The 21,973-nt window shown below is 42.0% G+C and overlaps 1 long non-coding RNA gene across 1 annotated transcript; it reads left to right on the forward strand.

The window, feature by feature from the left end:
- The first annotated feature begins 2,756 nt into the window (after positions 1-2,756).
- LOC131509607 (uncharacterized) lies at positions 2,757-5,290 on the forward strand. The gene is made up of 2 exons (XR_009260604.1): positions 2,757-4,430; positions 4,667-5,290. It is a non-coding gene; the product is annotated as an uncharacterized LOC131509607 (long non-coding RNA).
- The last annotated feature ends 16,683 nt before the right edge of the window (positions 5,291-21,973 follow it).

Here is a 21,973-nt window from a genome sequence, read left to right on the forward strand (position 1 = left end):
ACTTTCCTCAAGGTTGCATCTCACAGGACCCAACTATAGCTATTGCTTTTAGAAGGCACAGTGAATCATCCCCTTCAGCAAATATCAAATGCGCTATGCCCTCTGCAAATGTCCTACCATCTCCGCTGCTGAGCCAGAAGCAGAAAAGCCAGGAATGGGAGGACTTCGTGGTAAGCAACCATCGTTATTTATTCCAGGCCTAATGGTGGAGTCAGATACAGAAAACAGCTCTGCCAGTTATGTCTGGGAAAGGGTAGTGGCTTTAGAGTCGAAAGAATGAATTTGACACATCTGGATCCTTGACCTATTGAGTGACCTTTGGCTAGTCATCAATTCTAAACATGTATTAAGCACCTACTATAAGCCAAGTACATAAGAATGGAGGTTGTAAAGTAAATTATGGGCCATCAAGGGACTTACTGCATTGCAGTATGGGAAATGTTTTCTCATTCTCCTGATGTGTCTACCCTGGCCCACAGTGGAAGGGATGTCTGTCCCCTCAATCTTGTAACCATTGCCAACTTCAACATCTGGATGCTTTTACTGCTGCTCTCACCAGTCGAATTGATGCCTCACAAGAGCCTGTTTCTTTACATTGCTGACTTCCAAAATAAGGTCTCAGATGGATGAGCTTGACCGGGGCACCTACGTGATAGGTCTGTGGTTTAGTTGTAAAGAAGGCCAGGAAAAGGAGGGTGCAATTTTTTTCTTAATTTTCCAACCACTAGATGGGCATTTAAAATGTGCCAGGCAGAAAATATGGCACATAAAAAGATTTCCAAATGGCACTGAAGAACCACTTGATCTTTCATGGAGGCCATGCTTTTGTTTTGGCATGATGGTGAAATCTCTCTCAGGTGTTCTGAGCAAAGACAGACAGGAACATAGACCAGGGATGGTTTGGTCCTGGGTTTGCCACATTGGGATAGTTGCAGCAGAAGAACAAGGCTACTAGATGTCAAGTGGCCTAGAAAGAGGTAAGTAATGATGTTCTCAATGAATAGGGAGAGCAGATGGTAACAAGAATGAGAATAGTTTTCTGGAATTTAAGATCTCAAGCATTATGCAGTTCTGAGTAATCATCTGGTGTAGGAATGTGGGTAAGTGTCCCCTTGGTTGCACTGTGTTGAGATGGTACCCTACCTAGGTCAGGGGAAAGAATAATATGACATCTCGAGTATCACTTGACTTGTTCAGTGTATTTCAATCACATTTTCCTTAAGAACTAGACCCAAATCCTTCAGGAGCTGGTCTGGAGACACCCGAGTGACAACCTAAAGTTTTGCGTACAAAGTTCTCTATTTCTGGGACAAGTTTTCAGGCAAATGCAAAGGGAAATAAACATTCCAATGAGAGGGATCTATCAGAAGAAAGTCTTGTATGGACCGTCTTATGAGACAGGAATATAGTAAAGAGCTGGAAAAGAAACTTCTCCACGCAGCATCACATTAGGGAGTAAGGGTTATGGTGTCAGCCTCTTAGAAACTGGAACTGAACAATTCTAATGTGGAACTGAACAGATCACTGGTGATGGACTGACAATAACTAGAATCACCTGAGACTAGGTGTAAAATCATGCCACACTGTGGTAAGTCTCTATAAACCCTCAGAATGTCCCCTTTGCAGTCAACTCCTCCCTCACCCTTAACCCCTGATGGCCACTGATCGCTTCTCTATCCCGCTAGTTTGCTTTTTCCAGAATGCCATATAAATGGAATGCAATATGTAGTCTTTTGAATCTAGGCAATATACAGTGAAGATTCATCAATGTTGTTGAGTGTATCAGTAGTTCTTCCTTTCCGTTGCTGAATACTATGACATTGTATGGATGTACTGCACTTGTTTATATATATCTCCCAGTTGAGGGACAAGGGAGAGAGTCATGGCAGCCATTTTGGCAAACAATCTAGCACACATGTTAATGATTCAAATTAAACACAGTTATGTATCCTTTGTACAAAAGAAATTCAAACAAATGTAGAGAGAATAATACAATTATTCCCCATATAGCCTTCACTTAGCTTCAGTAGTCACTAAGATGTGTTTCATGTAACCTATTTTGCTTTTTTTCCCCTCCTTTGCTGAAGTATTTTTTTTTTAATGTATCTTATTTTATTTTTGGGACAGAGAGAGACAGAGCATGAACGGGTGAGGGGCAGAGAGAGAGGGAGACACAGAATCGGAAGCAGGCTCCAGGCTCCGAGCCATCAGCCCAGAGCCTGACGCGGGGCTCGAACTCACGGACTGCGAGATCGTGACCTGGCTGAAGTCGGACGCTTAACTGACTGTGCCACCCAGGTGCCCCTGCTGAAGTATTTTAAGGCAAATAGTGGACATGCATAGTAAAGGATGTAGGGATTACTTGGTTTGCATCTCCAAACATTATGGATGTTTTTCAAATAGCATTAATGGATGAGCAAATTATTTTCTGTAAAGGGTCAGACTTTGTGAGCTGTATAGCCTTTATTGTAATTATTCAACATCTGCTATTATGGGAAGAAAGCAGCCTTAAATGATACATAAATGAAGGAATGTGGCTGTGTTCTACTAAAGTTTATTTATAAAAACAAGGATCAGGCCATAGTTTGCCAAACCCAATCTAGTATCCAGTCCATGATCAAATTTCCCAGATTGCAAAAATGTCTTTTTACTATTTAACAATTATGACACCAATTATTTTTTAAAATTTTTATTTTAGAGAGGGAGAGGGAGAGAGAGAGAGAGAGAGAGAGAGAGAGAGAGTGGGAGGAGGGGCAGCAGAAGGAGAGAGAGATAATCTTAAGCAGGCCCCGTGTTCAGCACAGAGCCTGACTTGGGGCTCCATCCCATGACCCTGGGATCATGACCTGAGCCAAAATCAAGAGTCAGATGCTCCACTAACTGAACCATCTAGATGCCCCCTGACACCAATTCTGATGGGGGTTTTCCCACAGTGATGAAGTGTGAGAAACGAAGTTTTGGGGTAACGGGGGGTTCATGGGGTCCAGAGCTGATGGCCATGAAAGAACTCTTGAAGTCATCTTTGGTGCAAAAAGATGATTTTATTAAAGCATGGGGACAGGATCTATGGGCAGGAAGAGCTGCACTATGGTCATGACAGGTAACTCATTATATACCCTCGGGTTGGGAGGGGGTCAGGGATAGAGTAAGTCTCTAAGAAATTTTGGAAGCAAAGTTTTCAGGACTGTGAGAGGCTAGCTGTTGCTAGGGAAACACCATTTATTACCATTTTAAAAAACCTCAATCATGAGATCTTTTAGATGTATATCAGGGTCTATAAGCTTGGAGTATGATTGCCAACACATATCTTGGGGCAGTTGAGATAAAGGAAGTTGACTTCAGGATCCACCAGGTTGGGATAATGTTAAGCTAAGGTTATCTTTTGCCCCCAGAAAAATGTCATCTTTGAGGTAGCTGAACTCGTTAGAGGGAGGTCATCTGCCAGTCTCAAGGACTTGTCAATGGGCTCTAGGCAGTAAGGGAATTTAATTTTTCATTTGCCTTAGTTTCCCACATTACCATGGCAAACACTTAAACGCCTTTCCTTTGTTCTTGGGTAGCCAGGATTGTCTGAGGAATATCACACATATTCTACCTGTGGGGCAGAGAAGTGTGCCAGCCTGTATTTTGCCCTCAGCTTGCCCCAAGCTCCCTCATCAACACTACCAAGCAGTTCTGGAACAGCAGCTGAGTGTCTTTCAGTTTAACTCAATTCTGACACCATCTACCCAGAGATAGTGTCAGATTCCATGACTAAAGGCTCAATCCTACAAGACTGTCCTCCACTTTAGATAACAATTTTAGGTCCAGGTTTTTACCTCTGCTTCTAACCAACTGGCTTTAGATCTCAGGTTGCAATGACTCCCCTCAATTCATTTGCTAGAGCAGCTCACAGAACCCAGAAAACCAGTTTACTCACTAGATTATTGGTTTATACAACTGAGGAACAGCCCTATGGAAGAGATGCATAAAGCAAGTCACAAAAGCTTCCATGCCCTCTCTGAGTACTTCAGTCTCCCCAAATTTCCAGGTGTTCACCAACCTGAAAGCTCTCTGAACCTTGTCCTTTTGGGTTTTTATGGTGGTCTCATAACATAGACACAATTGAATAAATCATTGGCCGTCCGTTATCGAATTTAATCTGCAGCCCCTTTTCCCTCCCCAGAGATAAGAGTTGGGACTGGAAGTTCCAGTCCTCTAATCACATGGTTGGCTTGCCTGGCAACCATCCCCATCCTTGGGTTTTATAGGGGCTTCCCAAAAGCTGCCTAATTAACATACCAAAAGACATCTGTGTTGCTCTCATCACTTAGGAAATTCCAATGGTTTCAGGAGCTTTGTGCCAGAAATAGAGAGGAAAACCACATACATAATTGTTATAAATTGCAATATCACACTGGTTTTTCAGCTCACATCAGGATCCAAACAAGGTTTTTTTTTTTTTTTTTTTTAACATTTTTTATTTATTTTTGGGATAGAGAGAGACAGAGCATGAACGGGGGAGGGGCAGAGAGAGAGGGAGACACAGAATCAGAAACAGGCTCCAGGCTCCGAGCCATCAGCCCAGAGCCTGACGCGGGGCTCGAACTCACAGACCGCGAGATCGTGACCTGGCTGAAGTCGGACGCTTAACCGACTGCGCCACCCAGGCGCCCCTCCAAACAAGGTTTTGAATCCAGTCTTAAATGATTTATTTTTTATTTTTTAAATTTTTTTTAACGTTTATTTATTTTTGAGACAGAGAGAGACAGAGCATGAATGGGGGAGGGTCACAGAGAGAGGGAGACACAGAATCTGAAACAGGCTCCAGGTTCTGAGCGGTCTGCAGAGAGCCCGACGCGGGGCTCGAACTCACGGACCGCGGGATCATGACCTGAGCTGAAGTCGGATGCTTAACCGACTGAGCCACCCAGGCGCCCGCAGCCTTAAATGATTTTAAAGTTTCTAATGATAAAGTTAATTTGTAGATCAGTACCCACAAAATAGAAGCCATCCCAGTTGGCTGGCTCAAGTTACAAATCTGAACCGAAATCAGCCACACTTACGGGAAATGCCTCATTGTCCAGGAAATCTAACGCATACCAGTCACAAGTCTCCAACTTACCCTTAGCTAGCTTACTCTACCCTAGGAAATAGGACCTCCTGGCCAACTATTTCCACATTACTTCTTCTAACTGTGTAAAACTCACTGTCCCCTAAATACCCTGGGGGGAGTGTTCCACTGCTTGTGAGGCACTGTATTACCCCAATCCATGGACTGTCTTCCCTTGAATAAACAATATCAAACTCATTATGAAATGTTTTGGTTTTGTCACTCGACACTAAACACAATGACCTAAGTAACCATATTTTCCAGTGTATATTACGTCTGCTATCCCCAGACCTTCTTCCTTGAAAATCAACTATTTAAAATGAACAATATGTATTCATCACTGAGAAATTAGGAAAAAAGCATAAGTCCCTCTAATCCTATCAAGCAGAAATAACCATTGTTTGTTTTTCTCTGATTTATTTCGCTTAGCATAAAAACATCATATGATTTCACTCATATGTGGAATTTAAGAAACAAAACAGATGAATATAGGGGAGGGGAAGGAAAAATAAGATTAAAAACAGAGAGGGATAATAAACTGAGGATTGCCAGAGGGGAGGTGTGTGGGGGGAAGGGCTAAATGGGTGATGGGCATTAAGGAGAGCACCTGTTGGGATGAGCTCTGGGTGTTATATGTAAGTTAATCACTGGGTTATACTCCTGAAATCAATACTACAGTGTATGTTAACTAACTGGAATTTAAATAAATTAATTAAAAATAAATAAATATATTTTTAAAAAGAAATAACCATTGTTATCCAGTGTTAATATTTTGGTATATATGCTTCTAAATGTAAATCCGTTGATATAGATCTATAGACAGATATAAATCCATAGGAAATTTTTAAATTAACAAGGGATCTGGCTTATATATTGTTTTATAACTAGCTTGTTTCACTTCTAATGTTATAACATAAACATCTTTTTATGTTAGTAAAGATCTTTCTGCAACTTCTGTGGAGGTTTCTGTGATAGGTGTGTTCTATCATTTTCTTATAACTTACCATCTCATGCTTTTGAGATCAAAAGAAAAGAATTAAAAATCCCGAGGGCCACTCTCCACTGATGCCAAAACTCACCTTAACAGAGTTTAGTCTCATGGCTGAAAAGAAAATAACTTTTTAATGTTAAGAGTTACAAAAGGTGGGCTTAACCATATTGCTGACTGAGCAACAGTCATCAGATGATCAGGGACTCACAGGGACCCTGCTGCCTCTTTACCATCCCCGACAGTTCCTGTGGTCACGTATGCTTTAAGGAACTCATATGTGCTCAGGGTTCTTAACAGGGCCTGAGTTGGGCCAACCACAAAACACTGTTTTGGGGTTCTCAGAGTTTTTAGTGCCTATCCCCATAGATAGTCCAAGTTTCCATAAACCAATGAGTTTTAAAGATAATAAAGACAAGGGCACTCGGGTGGCTCAGTTGGTTAAGGGTTCAACTTCGACTCAGGTCATGTTCTTGCAGTTTGTGAATTCTAGCCATATGGGCCTCTGTGCTGACAGCTCAGAACCTGGAGCCTGCTTTGCTTTGGATTCTGTGTATCCCTATCTCTCTGCCCCTCCCCTGCTCTCTCTCTCTCTCTCTCTCTCTCTCTCAAAAATAAGTAAATAATTTTTTTTTTTTAAAGATGATGAAGGCAGAGGTTGTACTGTCCTCAATATTACAACTTACTGGCTCTGAGTCTTGGTTACCAATTGTAGTCATTTTGCAATGTCTACGATTCTTTGTCCGTCTCCTCCTCAAAAAGGTGGAGTTCACTTTCTCCTTGCTTATGAATGGGACTTAGGGATTTACATCTGACAAATGGGATGTGACAGCAAATGACTTCTGAAACTAATCATAAAAGATATGATGGCTTCATCCTTGCTTCCTGAATCACCCACTCTGGGGGAAGCCAGCTGCCACATTAGGCAGCCCTGTGGAGAAGTCTGTGTGGGTGAAGAGCTGAGGCCTCTCGCCAACAGCTACATGAGAGAGCCATTTTGGAGGTGGGTCCCCTAGCCAACCCTTCAGATGACTGGTCACCATCTTTTTTTTTTTTTTTAATTTTTTTTTTTTTAATTATTATTATTGAGAGAGGGAGAGACAAAGTGTGAGCAGGGAAGGGTCAAAGAGAGAGGGAGGCACAGAATCCAAAGCAGTCTCCAGGCTCTGAACTGTCAGCACAGACCCCGACGTGGGGCTCGAACTCAGGAACTGTGAGATTATGACCTGGGCCGAAGTCGGACGCTTAACCGACTGAGCCACCCAGGCGCCCCGACTGGTCATCATCTTGACTACACCCCCAGGAGAGTCCCTGAGCCAAAACTTCCCACTTAAGTGTTCCCAGATTCAGGACCCTATGAGATATTAAATGCATGTTGTTTTATGCCACCAAGTTTTGGAGTAGTTTGTATAATGAGTAATTTGATAAGTAACATGCCAATGAAGAAGTATTGTTCAGTGGGGCATAAAGAAGAGTGTGGTTTATGATAGGGTCTGAGAGGAGAGGCATATGGAGAGGAGGCATTTCACTGGCAGAACCTCCCAGAACACCACATGACTGAGTCCACTTCTAATTCAGGCTTTCTCCTGCAGTCTCCCAGTTCCTTAGGCTACATTTCCGCCTTTCCCCAAAGACAAGCAGACGCTCTGCTCTGACGTCCTCGGTGTTCGTGGACTGATGAGAACAATGGCTCTTGCTTCCAAGCGTTTACTCCATGCTCAGCATTGTTGTAAGCACATTGTTCATCCGAAGTCATTTAATCTTCACCACAACCTCCTGAAGTAAGTTCTACAGACGTAGACACTGAGCTACAAAAACCCTAAATAATTTCTTCCATGTCACAGACCTAATATGAGTGGGTTCCAAATTCAGGTACACAGACTCCAGAGGCAACACTCAACCACAGCTTTATGCAACAAGAGAGACCAATAATCTCTAAGAAGAATGACAGGGTATTAATCAGTGATTGTTGTGAAGTAGGGAGCCCCATTTCAAGCAATACAAATACTTCTGCAATTTAAGTCACACCTTTCCTCAGGTACAAGATACCACAGGTTCACCAAAGAGCATGGAAGCTGGGTCCTGGGCTGTGGTGAAATTGCTCTGCCCTGCACCAGAGATCCCCTCTCCAGGAACTAGGTTATCTGTGTTCTCCAAGTCTTTCCCTAAGACTAGGACTGAGCTTCTGTCCATACATCTCTTCCTTCGATGTTGCCACTACCTGCCCTCCCTGGGTGCCTGGAGTAATGGCCTCCTCTCATGGGGCAAAGATCAGACCAACTCTTGGATTTGTAGATTTGCCCTCCAAAGTTAAACATATGGAGCCTGAAGAGGTGGGATGGAGTCAGATTATTCAGAAACTTAAATGCCAGCCTGGCAAGTTCAGCCTTTGTTCTATAGGCATTTATTTTTCTCAATAAGAATCTCTCACGAGGTGCCTGGGTGGCTCAGTCAGTTAAGTGACTGACTTCATCTCAGGTCATGATCTCATGGTCTGTGAGTTCGAGCCCTGGGTCGGGCTTTGTGCTGACAGCTCAGAGCCTGGAGCCTGCTTTGTATTCTCTCTCTCTCTCTCTCTCTCTCTCTCTCTCTCTCTCTTTTTCTCTTTCTCTGCCCCTCCCCTGCTTTCACTCTGTCTCTCTCTCGTTCTCAAAAATAAATAAACATTAAAAAAAAAAATTCTCTCGGGGCACCTGGGTGGCTCAGTTGGTTAAGCGTCCAACTTCGGCTCAGGTCATGATCTCACGGTCTGTGGGTTTGAGCCCCACGTCAGGCTCTGTGCTGACAGCTCAGAGCCTGGAGCCTGTTTCAGATTCTGTGTCTCCCTCTTTCTCTGACCCTCCCCTGTTTATGCTCTCTCTCTCTCTCTCTGTCTCAAGAATAAATAAACGTTAAAAAAATTTTTTTTTTAAATTCTCTCACATTGCTTAAAATGTAAAGGCTCTCAGTCACGCTGCATATGAAGGAATAATCAAAACACACTTTAAAGAGGAGGAATTTCCTTTTTTTCCAAAGGATTTTTCTAGTTCCTGCACAGTGCTCTGAGAATACCTGGTTTGTGGATTTGGGGCAGGAGAGTTCAGAAGGTGTATTCCTGAGTGGGGGAGAGGGGCAGAGAAGAATCTGGGAATAAGAGAAGGGAAATAAAGAGAGACAAAACTTCAGACATAAACAGACTCAAACTTAAGGTTAGCAAGATCTATAGATGTCAAAGGAGGCTTGGCTCACATTTCCACCTAACCTCACCTCTGAATTTGATCTCTACTCACACATCCAACAACCTCCTCTAAGTTAATATGTCCAAAGGAGAACCCTCAGTTTCTTCCTTCTCTGAGTTTCTCTTCCTTCGAGTTTCTCTCTTTCAGTAAACACCATCTTTATTCTAGTAGCTATGCACCCCCAGTCCTTGGAGTTCTCCTGTCTCTTAATCTTTCAGCAAAGCCTGTTGGCTTCACCTTCAGAGCACAGCGGGAACCTACCTTCCCTCCCCTACCCCGTCCTGGTCCAGCTCCCCATTACCTTTCGTGAGGTTATTGTGTGACTCCTTCCTGGTTTCCTGGCTTCTACACTTACCCCTGTAGTCCATTCTCCTCATCACAGCTGGAGAGACTCTTTTTAAATGTTTATTTATTTATTTTGAGAGAGAGAGAGAGAGATCACGAGTGGGGAGGGGCAGAGACAGAGAGAGACCGAGAATCCTAAGCAGGTTCCATGCTGTCAGCACAGGGCCCGGCGTGGGGCTCAAACCCACGAACCATGAGATCATGAGCCGAGCCAAAGTGGGACATTTAACCGACTGAGCCACCCAGGGGCCCCTGGAGTGACTCTTTTAAAACAAAGGTCAGTTTATGTCCCCCTACTCAAAACCCTCCAATGGCATCCCAACTTTATCAGAATGAGATTTAAGCTGCTTTTTAGGCCCACAAGGCCTTACATGAATCTGTCCATCAGCTACCTATTCTCAGTCACTTTCCCCATTCCTCCTTGCACTCCAGATTCTGTGTCCTTTCTGTCCCTCACACATGCCACCCCCACTCCATCCTGGGGTCCTGGACATTTGCTGCTGCTCATGTTTGGAAGGCTGCCCAGTAGCTGCTTAGCTCGCTCCGTTTCATTCAGGTCTCTCCTCCAGGTCACCTTCTCAGAGACGCTGTCCCTGCCTACTGTGACCTCAGTTCCTTTCCCCGGCCTCATGAACCCTTTGTCCCTGGATATATGACAGACTATTTATTGGTCTGTCGTCCTCTCTGCTCCTTGCTTGCTAGCCACCGAGAACGAGGGTTTTGCCTGTTATCTCCCCGGTGTCCCCCATGCCTCCGCTGGTATCTGGCACCCACCAGGTACTCAGCGAAACTTGTTTGAATGAATGAATGTCATCGTTCTGTACCGTGAACCGTAATGAATGTGCAGTGATGCAAGAGAAGGAAGACTCACACTGGGTCAGCTTAATAGTTACTCTTAATTCCCTGAGTGATGTTGGAAAATGAAAATTTCTGGATGATAAATTAAAGCTACTAAATGCCATTTATCACAATTCTTATCATAATCAACTCAATAAACTATGGGATGCACATTGTACATCTAATTAAATGTGTGTAAGCCAGGCGTGTAATGACACAAACGTATAGCTGGTGGGTTGGAGTTAATGCATAAAAGTGTAATATTAACTGAAAACAAGAGAGCCAATGACACATTGTCTACACTGGCAGATTGATCACCATTATAGGGAATGAGGAAATGAAATCAAAGGGATTTCAGTTTTGGCCAGAGAAAATAATGAAATGGAGAGGGTATGGTTGGTATCATTTAAATCTATGCCTTTATGTTTTACCTCCTAATTGTGACCTACGGTTTTAAATCAAGATAATAAAATGCACAATAATGCAAAATTAAAAAAAATGCGTAAATGAAAGAATGCATCAACACAAACCTCTCTGGCAGAGACACATCTCATTACTTTTCATTTTGTTTCCTGGCATTCAAAGATGACAGAGCGGTTTATACTTGTCTGAGAGGTTACAAGGGAGACAGAGCCTGCAGTCAAATAATAACAACGGAAGCAGAGAAGAGACCACAGAAAGAAAGTTATCTTTTAGAATAAGAAGTTCAGAAGTGTACTACGTGATGCTGGAAATCTTGCGCATAGCCCTTTGCGCTCAGACCACAACCATGAGGAGCTCACCCCCAGGTCTTAGAGGGAGCAATGGATGTTCCTAAGGACGGTGCATTTTGGAGGTTTGGATGGAGAGGTCAGAAATTTAACCAAAGTTGGAGGGAATTAGTCTCCAGCTTAGGAGATTTCTTGCTAAATATCTACCTCCCAAGCTTCTACTGCCCAAAAGAAAGGCACTCTAGATACTCAGACTTTCCCCTTCCTTTATTAAAAGGATACAGATGTTTTAAAAAACAAACAAACAATCACAGGACATTCTCTACAATATATAACAACAGGCCCCCAATCCCAGTGATCCTCAGCATGTGTCTCCTAAGTCCCTTGTGTCTGTAATGAGAAATGGGAGGCAAAAACGGGTGATTCCTTAGGTTCCTTCAAAATAGGGGATTTTAAGCTTCTCTGAAGTCAGAAGTTACTCCCATAAAACTAACGTAAGCAAATCATTTCTGTCTGCAACATTTCTCCAGAGCTCCCAACAAAGAGTGAAATCCACACCAGGGTTCTCCTTGGTTCTGTCTCAGCTTCCCTGGCTAACAGTCCTACAAAAGAGCAAGTAAAATGATCCAAACCCTGAAAACAGGCAAAGGAAGGAACCAAGGCTGAATAAAGCACAAGCTGGAACATCCACTTGGGAGAACTCAGGAGGTGGCCAAGGCCCTGGGGCTTCCTCCTGGTTATAGAGCAAAGACAGAGAAGATCTGCAATCGGGACTCACTCCCTCGTTCCCGGACAGCCGGCTGATGGTGCTGTGGGAGGCAAACTATGGGGGCTGAGGTGGAAGATTAGGTCCTGCCTCCTTCCCTTGCTTGTTAGTTCAGCAATCTTGAGCCTCAGTTTCCTCATCTGTCAAATGTGCACTATTAAATAATATATAAATATGCTTAAGTTGGTTCACACGCATAGCAGGTGCTCAGTAAATGCCAGTTTTCTTATCTCCTTGTTACCTTTACTTAGATACAGAGGAAAGACCTTAAGGATTTGGCAAATCCCCCAATAGATTATAAAGCACATTACTAGTTGTGCCAGAAAAAGTCACTAATAGGGAGATTTAAAGGAGGAGGCAATAGCTGGAGGAATCCAAGGGGCCTTCCAGAATGTAGTCTTCCAGAGCATAGCTCAGGACCCCTCTGCCTGACCTCCCATTCATGTTCTTTTGCCTCCCAAACTCGACTTCAGCTTTCATCCTTGATCCCACTCCACCTTCGCTTTTCCAAGCATTCGATCCTCAAATTTCCTTTACGGGCCACTGCTCCATTCCTGATTTCTCCCTTTCTCTGAGGTGGCAGTTTTCTTCTCCCAGTCCCCTAGTCCGAGAGGCCCCACCTTCCTCTGGGCACTTGGCCCTGCTACCACACTCGCTGCAGGGTCATCTCTTCCAGTGGTTAGAGAGAAACAAGTAGAAATACCAAGTACGACAGAGCAAAAGACAGGGTCCCTTCCCCAGATCATGAATTTGCCTTTGTAAACGCTGCTGTGGTCAAATGAGAGGGAGGCTTAGAGTGTAAACACCGTAGTAGAGACTTGAATGAGTTTCATTTCCATAACTAAGACTTATGTGACTTGAAGTCATCATGGTCCTTTGAGTGCTTTGGATTGAAAAGGCATTCTATTAGAATCTGGTAATGTTAGCTGAGGCACGAGCTAATCTTCAATCAGATACAGAAAATGCCTTTTGGAGGAACCAATATTACAACTCAGACATGCAAAACTGTATCAAGTCAGCCACCTTCCAACTGTTTCAAGTTAAAAACTTAATTCTATTCTCAAAACCTGTGAGGAAGACAAAGAAATAGTAAGAAATTGCTGCTTATCCCTGGATGTGGTCATGAATAGACAGGGAAAAAAAACCTTTGGCTGAACAGTGTGAAATTATTTACTGTTGCATGCATTACCCACATGCATTGAGGGTATGTTGGTTGCGTGCTTTTTTAAAATTAAAAAACGTTTTTAATGTTTATTTGTTTTTGAAAGAGAGAGAGAGACAGATTGAAAAGTGGGGGAGGGGCAGAGACAGAGGGAGACACAGAACCTGAAGCAGGCTCCAGGCTCTGTCAGCATAGAGCCCGTCGCGGGGCTTGAACCCACGAACCGTGAGATTGTGACCTGAGCCTAAGTCAGATGCTGAATTTTGTGATTAACATAACCCCTTATGGATTCTCCCTACTGAATATCAAGAAAACAACTCAACTTTGTAAATAAATCTCTCTACTGGGAATCAAATGTATGTTGAATTAAAAGCCATGGAGAAGCCCGCCTCTGGAACTCAAACTGAATATATACTAAATCTAAGTCTTGAGTCTCAGCTCCTCTCACCAAACCATCCCCACCTAAGGTCTAATCTACTACCATGGCCCCTTCGTCAGATCAGTCACCCTCCTGAATTTGTTTGGCACACCAAACTCCATGTTACCATCAGAGATCGCTTACTAAAACCACTGTTTCTTCTTGGATGTTGATGTCTACCCTCTTGCATCACACTGAATCTTGACTTCTTTACCATTTTTGGTAGAAAGGGAGGCACTGATTGTTTTTAGTGCACTTGGGAGATCCTCTCTACTGTAAATCCATCGATCTATTGCTATGTTAGGTCACACCATGTAGACCTCCCCCCCCCCCCCACCCAAGGAAAAGCCGTTGCCTGAAATTTCCAGGGTAAAGGTAAATCTTAGAGAACCCTCAACTTTCCAGTTGCAGTGATTTACATGTCTGTTTCAAAAGCAGAATTCCAAAATATGTGCTCTTAGGGGGGAAAAAAGCAAGGGTGTTTGGGAATGCTTTAGTGAAATATTTCCAAACAGAAATTTTTCCCTAAGTATCTTATTTACAAACAATTTTTAAATGTTTATTTATTTTTGAGAGAGAGAAGGAGAGAGGCAGAAAGAGAGGGAAACACAGAGTCCAAAGCAGGCTCCAGGCTCTGAGCTGTCAGCACAGAGCCCAATGCAGGGCTTGAACTCAGGTACCATGAGATCATGACCTGAGCCAAAGTCAGATGCTCAACCAACTGAGCCACTCAGGCACCCCTCCATAAGTATCTTCTTTTCAAAGTTCCTTTTGGTTTCCTAGGATTATTCCTACATCGAGAAAAGGAATCTATGTCATAATTGGTACAAGATCTAATATTTAGGGTTTTTCTAATCTCAGGCATTAAGTATACTTTTCATTGTTTTCCATTTAAAATTTTTACTTTTTTTGTCCTATATAGTTGTGAACTGGACTAATGTTTTATGAGAGTATGTACTCAAATACTGCAAGCACTGGGCTGAATTCCAACAAATATACATTTAAAATACAGTAACTCTTGGTAGTAGATTGGAAGTTTTTTTAATGGAGTCATTAAGATACATTTATGAATAAGAAATCCCAATTTCATATGGACAAGAACTTGTAATCTAAACTCCAACTCCCTTTCCTTTTTAACATCTTTAAATACATAAGAACTGATTGTAAGTGAAGCTACTTGTTTTCATCTGTAGTGTTAGCTGGACATTTTTCTTTATTACAAGTCAAGAACATTAAATGCTGAATAAAAAATAAATATGGGGCGCCTGGGTGGCTCAGTCGGTTAAGTGTCTGACTTCGGCTCAGGTCATGATCTCACGCTTTGTGAGTTCAAGCCCCGCGTCAGGCTCTGTGCTGACAGCCCAGAGCCTGGAGCTTGCTTCAGATTCTGTGTCTCTCTCTCTGCCCCTACCCCACTTGTGCTCTGTCTCTCTCTCTCTCTCTGTATATCAAAAATAAATAAAATGTAAAACAAAAATTAAAAAAATATATATATAAAATAAATAAAAATAAATAAATAAATATTACTTTACTTGCATCAAAGCCAGAAGTATTTTAGGAGGAGGGATGGCTGGAGCATTGATACTTGAATGATTTCTTTTTTCTTTCTTTTTTTGGCCTTAGAGCTATTTTGAACATCAAAGAAGAAATTCCTAATAAACTTTGCTTTGTATCCACTCACGTTTAACAAGACTGGAACTATTGAAAAACAACACTGTAAAAGATGCTGAAATCGATTTTGATCAACTACACACACATTCACGATTATCTAAGAGTAGCTATAGAATTTAATAGTCAAGCACATAGTTGGTATTCCTAACAATTCACTCACAAGGACAAATTTCTATTGATAGGAAAACCTTCTCCCCACAAAGAAAGTGAGATTGCCCCATGAATTATGAAGAGGCTGTCTCAATGTGCAGCTCTTTAATAGTATCTGACGGGCTGCTGCTCAGAAGCCCTCCTAATGCATTTGCTCCTGAATTAGTAATAGGTTTCCAGCCTCGGTGTGCTTTCCTGCAACGTTCAACCTTTTACTGTACAGCAGGCTGAGTGGGATAGAGTCTCTTAGCAAACTTCCTTATTTATCTTTAACCTCCTTCTATCCTTAAATAATAAACACAGTCCTGTTTAGTTTGATATTTAGATTTCCCCTATTCTGTAGGTTTGGCAATATAGATGTTACAACTGGATCCCAAGCCATTTTCCTTCTGTTCTGTTTTATATTTCCTCCATTTTAAATATTGTTAGTTTCATATTAGTCATTTGGAATGTCTTTTTTTCTATTTTATCTAATCGAGCCCCTGAACATTCTACTACTCTGTGACTTACTGGAAGATTTTTCTAGAAAAGAAACTTAAAAAAAAGGGGGGGGGGGGCGGAGTATCCCTGCTCTGTGCTACGGGTTCAGCCACCATCCCCGCCTTGTTTACCCCTAGGCAACTGAAGAAAGAGCAGATCACTTCTCAGGGTAGTAAATGTCCTTGTCTCCCAGCGTTTTCTTTTCCAGTCCTGAGGATGATAGTACAGCTGAGTTGTGAACTTAACCAGGAATGTAGTGGGGGAGCCAGAGAGCCCCAGGCGCCAGAGCCTGCGGGGTGGGCGGGGAACGTTTCCCGGGGGACTTCAACCTTGAAGGCAAAGAAGGATGAAAGGCGAAAGTAATTGCTCAGGAACACGGACTGCCGCTACTTCTGTTGAATTTATTTGTACCATGGGGAACGATTTGAGAAACATCTAGTCTGGAGTTCTGAGGCTCTAAAATATTTCCCTTTGATTCTCAGCATAAGTTACCCAAAGGACATACTTATTTTAGACCCAGATTTCTGGAAAAGAGTGGGAGCCGGCCTGCCAGGAACGGCGGATTCTACAAAGAGAAGTTCATTTCCTATCCTCGTTTTATTTTATATTTGTTCTCCTCTACTAACACAGTTTGCTTGCATCTCGCCACGATGACTCAATATCTGCTCGTGAAATTAATAAAAGACCAAAGTCATTAATTTTGTGAAACATCACTTGAATAATGCAAACGATTTTGCTGAAGCCCCCACTTTCTCACTGTCACCCCACGTGGAATTGCGGGCGAGCTCCTGGCTGTTTGGGAAACCACCCCTTCCGGGTGCCGCAAAAGCTCCCCAGTGGCTGCTGTGGATGCTGCCTCCTTGCGGGCTGTGCTCGTGGTTCTGGAACGTCTTGGGTCTACCTTCTCTTCCACCAGTGTACCTGAATTAGCAGCGTGAAAGTCCCGGTGACGAGCATGCCCTGGAGAGAGAAAAACTCTTTCTCTTTCTTTCTTTCTCTTTCTTTCTTTCTTTCTTTCTTTCTTTCTTTCTTTCTTTTCTTTCTTTCATGTTTTATTTATTTTTTGAGAGAGAGAGAGCGAGTGGGCACGTAAGCGGGGTAGGGGCAGAGAAAGAGAGGGGGACAGAGGATCCCAAGCGGTATCTGCACTGACAGGCTAACAGCAGTGAGCCCGATATGGGGCTGCAGCTCATGAACCACAGATCATGACCTGAGCTGAAATCGGATGCTCTACAGACTGAGCCACCCAGACGCCCCAAGAGAAAAACATCTTTAATGGGAACTTTTGGGAAATATGGAAAATCCACAACCTGTTAGTTATTTCTTGGCTTTGGTCCTGACTTTTAATCTAAGCTGTGCCAAATTCATAGTGCGTTGATGACTAACTTTAGTCATTCATGATAGGTAGTGTAAATCCTCCACTTGCTTTCTTTTTCAAGATGGCTTTGGATATTCTAGGCCCTTTGCATTTCCATAATCATTTTAGAATCATCTTGTTAATCTCTACAAAAAAAAAAAAACCTGTTGAGATTTTTGACAATTAATTTATTTCGCTAAAAATACATCAAAGCTCTTGATAATTACTGAGAAAGTCTGGGCTCCTTGTCTGAGTTCTCCTGGAAACGAGGTGACTGGTATATTTGCGAATTGAGGTTGTGTCTTGGGGCTCAGGATGGGAGAGCCACAGTCAGAAGGCCCAGGGCACTAGCCTGACACTGCCCTTTACTAGCTGTGTGATTTCCCCAGAGCCCTCCACTGCCTCATCTGTAAAAACAGGGATAATAATAACATCTAGATCATGAGATGGTAGCAAGGTAGATGAGTTCATGTACAGAAAAAATTTTCCCACAAGTTTTGATATGAAATATCGACATTTAATTAGAAAGATCTTGTTTTAATATTTTGAAAACGTTTATTTATTTTACAGAGAGAGAGACAGAGATAGAGGGTAAGTGGGGGAGGTGCAGAGAGAGAAGGAGACACAGAATCCAAAGTAGGCTCCAGGCTCTGAGCTGTCAGCACAGAAACCGATGTGGGGCTGGAACTCATGAACCTAGAGATGATGACTGGAGTCAAAGTCACATGCTTAACTGCCTGAGCCACCCAGGTGCCCCTAGCATGAAAGATTTTCTGATTTTCATTATTCTTTTCTCTTCAATTTCAATTTAATTTTTATTTACTGCTGCATTAAATTTTTTTTTAATGTTTATTTATTTTTGAGAGAGAGAAAGTGTGAGCGGGAGAGAGGAAGAGAGAGAGGGGAGACACAGAATCTGAAACAGGCTCCAGGCTCCAACCTGTCAGCACAGAGCCTGACATAGGCCTTGAACTCACTGACCATGACATCATGATCTGAGCCGAAGTCTGAGGCTTAACCAACTGAGCCATCCAGGCGCCTCTGCTACATTTATTTTTTACCTTTATATTATTTTTGTTTTCTTATTTTCTAAACATATAATGTTTTGCTAAGTTATTTTAAAATTTATTTCACCCTAATTGCCTTGTGATCAGAGAAGATAGTGTATGCTTTTCATCGTTTGTAATTTGTAGGGACATGTGGGGGGCCGGGCCCCGGCTCCAGGCTGAGACCGGGTCGAGCAATGTTCCCCGTTGACTCAAGCCAACCCGGTGGTTCCCCCTCCCATTCCCCCACTTTCAAGGGCATACTAAAGCCTTGTCAAGGCTGAGAAAGTTAATTCCTGAAGCCTGTGGTCTGCAGGTGTTGGCAGTAATGCTACCTCCCTTTTTCTACCCCGAGTCAGATAGAAACAAACATGGTAATTGTGTTTTGCTAGCAATCTTATCAACAAGGTCTTGTGACCTGTCTATGCACAAGAAACACAGAACTAAATGTTTTGGTGGGCAGCAATTATGTGAAACCTGTTTATTCTTAGAATGACCTAACCCATAAGAGTCTGGTTATACAAGATTGTGTACAGCAACAATAAAGCCGTCACTTGGGCCATCAGCCCAGGGGACCCTCCTGTTCCCAGACTTTCTCTTCTCTCTTTTTTTCTTGCATTCCCCTACCCTCAGGACCCTGACCTCGGTGTTTGTCGAGCCGGTCACGACAGGGACTTGCTTTATGACTCAATGTATGATCAATATTTGTAAGTGGTCCATTTGCCTTTGAAAATAATGCTCATTCTGGCACAAAAACAGACAGTCAGATCAATGGAACAGAATACAGAACCCAGAAATGGACCCACAAACATATGGCCAACTAATCTTTGACAAAGCAGGAAAGAATATCCAATGGAATAAAGACAGTCTCTTCAGCAAGTGGTGCTGGGAAAACTGGACAGCGACATGCAGAAAAATGAACATGGACCACTTTTATACACCATACACAAAAATAAACTCAAAATGGATGAAAGACCTAAATGTGAGACAGGAAGCCATCAAAATCCTCGAGGAGAAAACAGGCGAAAACTCTTTGACCTCGGCCGCAGCAACTTCTTACTCAACACATCTCTGGAGGCAAGGGAAACCAAAGCAAAAATGAACTATTGGGACCTCATCAAAATAAAAACTTCTGCACAGCGAAGGAAACAATCAGCAAAACTAAAAGGCAACTAACGGAATGGGAGAAGATATTTGCAAATGACATATCAGATAAAGGGTTAGTATCCAAAATCTATTAAGAACTTATCAAACTCAACACTCAAAAAATAAATAATCCAGTGAAGAAATGGGCAAAAGACATGAATAGACACTTCTCCAAAGAAGACATCCAGATGGCCAACCAACACATGAAAAAATGCTCAATATCACTCATCATCAGGGAAAGACAAATCAAAACCACAATGAGATACCACCTTACCCCTGTCAGAATGGCTAACATGAACAACTCAGGCAACAACAGATGTTGGTGAGGATGTGAGAAAGAGGATCTCTTCCGAGCTGCTGGTGGGAATTCAAACTGGTACAGCCACTCTGGAAAACATTATGGAGGTGCCTCAAAAAATTAGAAATAGAACTACCCTATGACCCAGCAATTGCACTACTAGTTATTTATCCAAGGGATAAAGGTGTGCTGTTTTGAAGGGGCACATGCACCCCAATGTTTATAGCAGCACTATCAACAATAGCCAAAGTATGGAAAGAGCCCAAATGTCCATCGATGGATGAATGGATAAAGAAGATGTAATCACAGAATCACTTGGCAATTAAAAGAATGAAATCTTGCCATTTGCAACTACGTGGATGGAACTGGAGGGTATTAATGCTAAGTGAAATTAGTCAGAGAAAGACAAATACCATATGATTTCACTCATATGAGGGCTTTAAGATACAAAACAGATGAACATAAGGGAAGGGAAACAAAAAGAATATAAAAACAGGGAGGGGGACAAAACATAAGAGACTCTTAAATAGGGAAAAGAAACTGAGGGTTACTGGAGAGGTTGTGGGAGGGGGGATGGGCTAAATGGGTAAGGGACGTTAAAGAATCTACTCCTGAAATCATTGTTGCACTATATACTAACTAACTTGGATGTAAATTAAAAAAATAAATTAAATATAAATACCAAAAGAAAGAGAAAATAATGCTCATTCTGTGGTTGTTGAATGCAGCTATGTATGTCTTTCATATCTGTTTAACTCCAAGTCATTACTGATATTTTGCCTATTTGTTTTATCATTTACTGCTAATTGTCTACGTATCCTTGTATTTCTCCTACTTTTTCTTGTATATAAAACTTGCTTTTAGATACATACATAGTTAGAATGTTCCAGGTGAATCAAACATTTTATCATTTTGAGGTACCTCTCCTCCTATCTAGTAATTTTTTTTGCCTTAAACTCTACTTCAATATTAATATTGCCATTTCAACTTTATTTTGTTTCTATGAAATATTCTTCTATTCATGCATTTCTAATCTCTTTGTACCTTTTTTGTAATTTTTTTTAATGTTTATTTATTTTTGACAGAGAGAGAGAGAGAGAGAAAGCATGAGTGGGGAAGGGGCAGAGAGAGAGGGAGACACAGAATCTGAAGCAGGCTCCAGGCTCCAAGCTGTCAGCACAGAGCCCGCCACAGGGCTCAAACCCACAAACCACGAGATCATGACCTGAGCCAAAGTTGGACACTTAACCGACTGAGCCACCCAGGAACCCCTCTCTGTATCTGTGTTTTAGATGTATCTCCCCTAAATTGCATAAAGGTTTTCTATCAGCCTCATAAGCTTTGTCTTTTGAGTTCTCATTCTTTTCTACTGAATATAATCTATAACCTTAGTATATAATTTGTTTTTCTTACTTATTCTATACTCTCTCTTCTCAACTTTTTTTTGGATTAAAAATAAATGATTTCACTTATTGGCATCTTGGAATATATGCATGCTATGATTCTTCCACCAATTGTTTCTGAGATGAGAGCATGCATCCTGACTCATCAGAGTTGAACATTACTTTACCCTTTCACCTTCTTCCTGGGCAATGCAGGGACATTAGAACCCTTTAATTCAGTTTATTCTCCTTAGGCCATGCAATCTTAACCCTTTCTACAATTTTAAATCTTATGAAAATAATAATAGTCAAGGGGTGCTTGGGTGGCTCAGTTGGTTAAGTGTCCCACTCTTGATTTTGGTTCAAGTCATGATCTAAGGGCTCGTGAGTTCGAGCCCCACATCAGGCTCTGTGCTGACAGTGCAGAACTTGCTTTGGATTCTCTAGCTTTCTGTCTCTCTTTCCCTCTCCCACTCATTCTGTCTCAAAAATTAAAAAAAAAAAAACATTGAAAAAATAATAGGCAATCAATATTTATTGTGATTAATATCTATATTTATCATTTTCATTCCTCCTGCATCTCAAGCTTTCTATTTAGGATAAGTTTTCTTTTGTCTGGAGAATATCCTTACGTTTTCCATGTGGGTCGGATCTGTTGAACTACCTCAGCTTTCATTTGTCTGAAAATATATTTAATTCACTTTCATTCTTGAAGGACATTTTTGTTGCAAAGTAGGATTCAGAATACTGAAGATAGTATCCCATTAACTTTAAGCTTCATTACTCTTTTGAAAGTAATCTTTGACTGCTTTTGTAATTTTTTTTTTTTTTTTTGCCTTCTTTTTCCTCCACACTCCTCTTACTCCCATTTTACTTGGATATTTTTAGGTGTCAATTGATTTTTATT

The sequence above is a fragment of the Neofelis nebulosa genome, chromosome 4, assembly GCF_028018385.1.
Source record: "Neofelis nebulosa isolate mNeoNeb1 chromosome 4, mNeoNeb1.pri, whole genome shotgun sequence".
Taxonomy (NCBI): domain Eukaryota; kingdom Metazoa; phylum Chordata; class Mammalia; order Carnivora; family Felidae; genus Neofelis; species Neofelis nebulosa.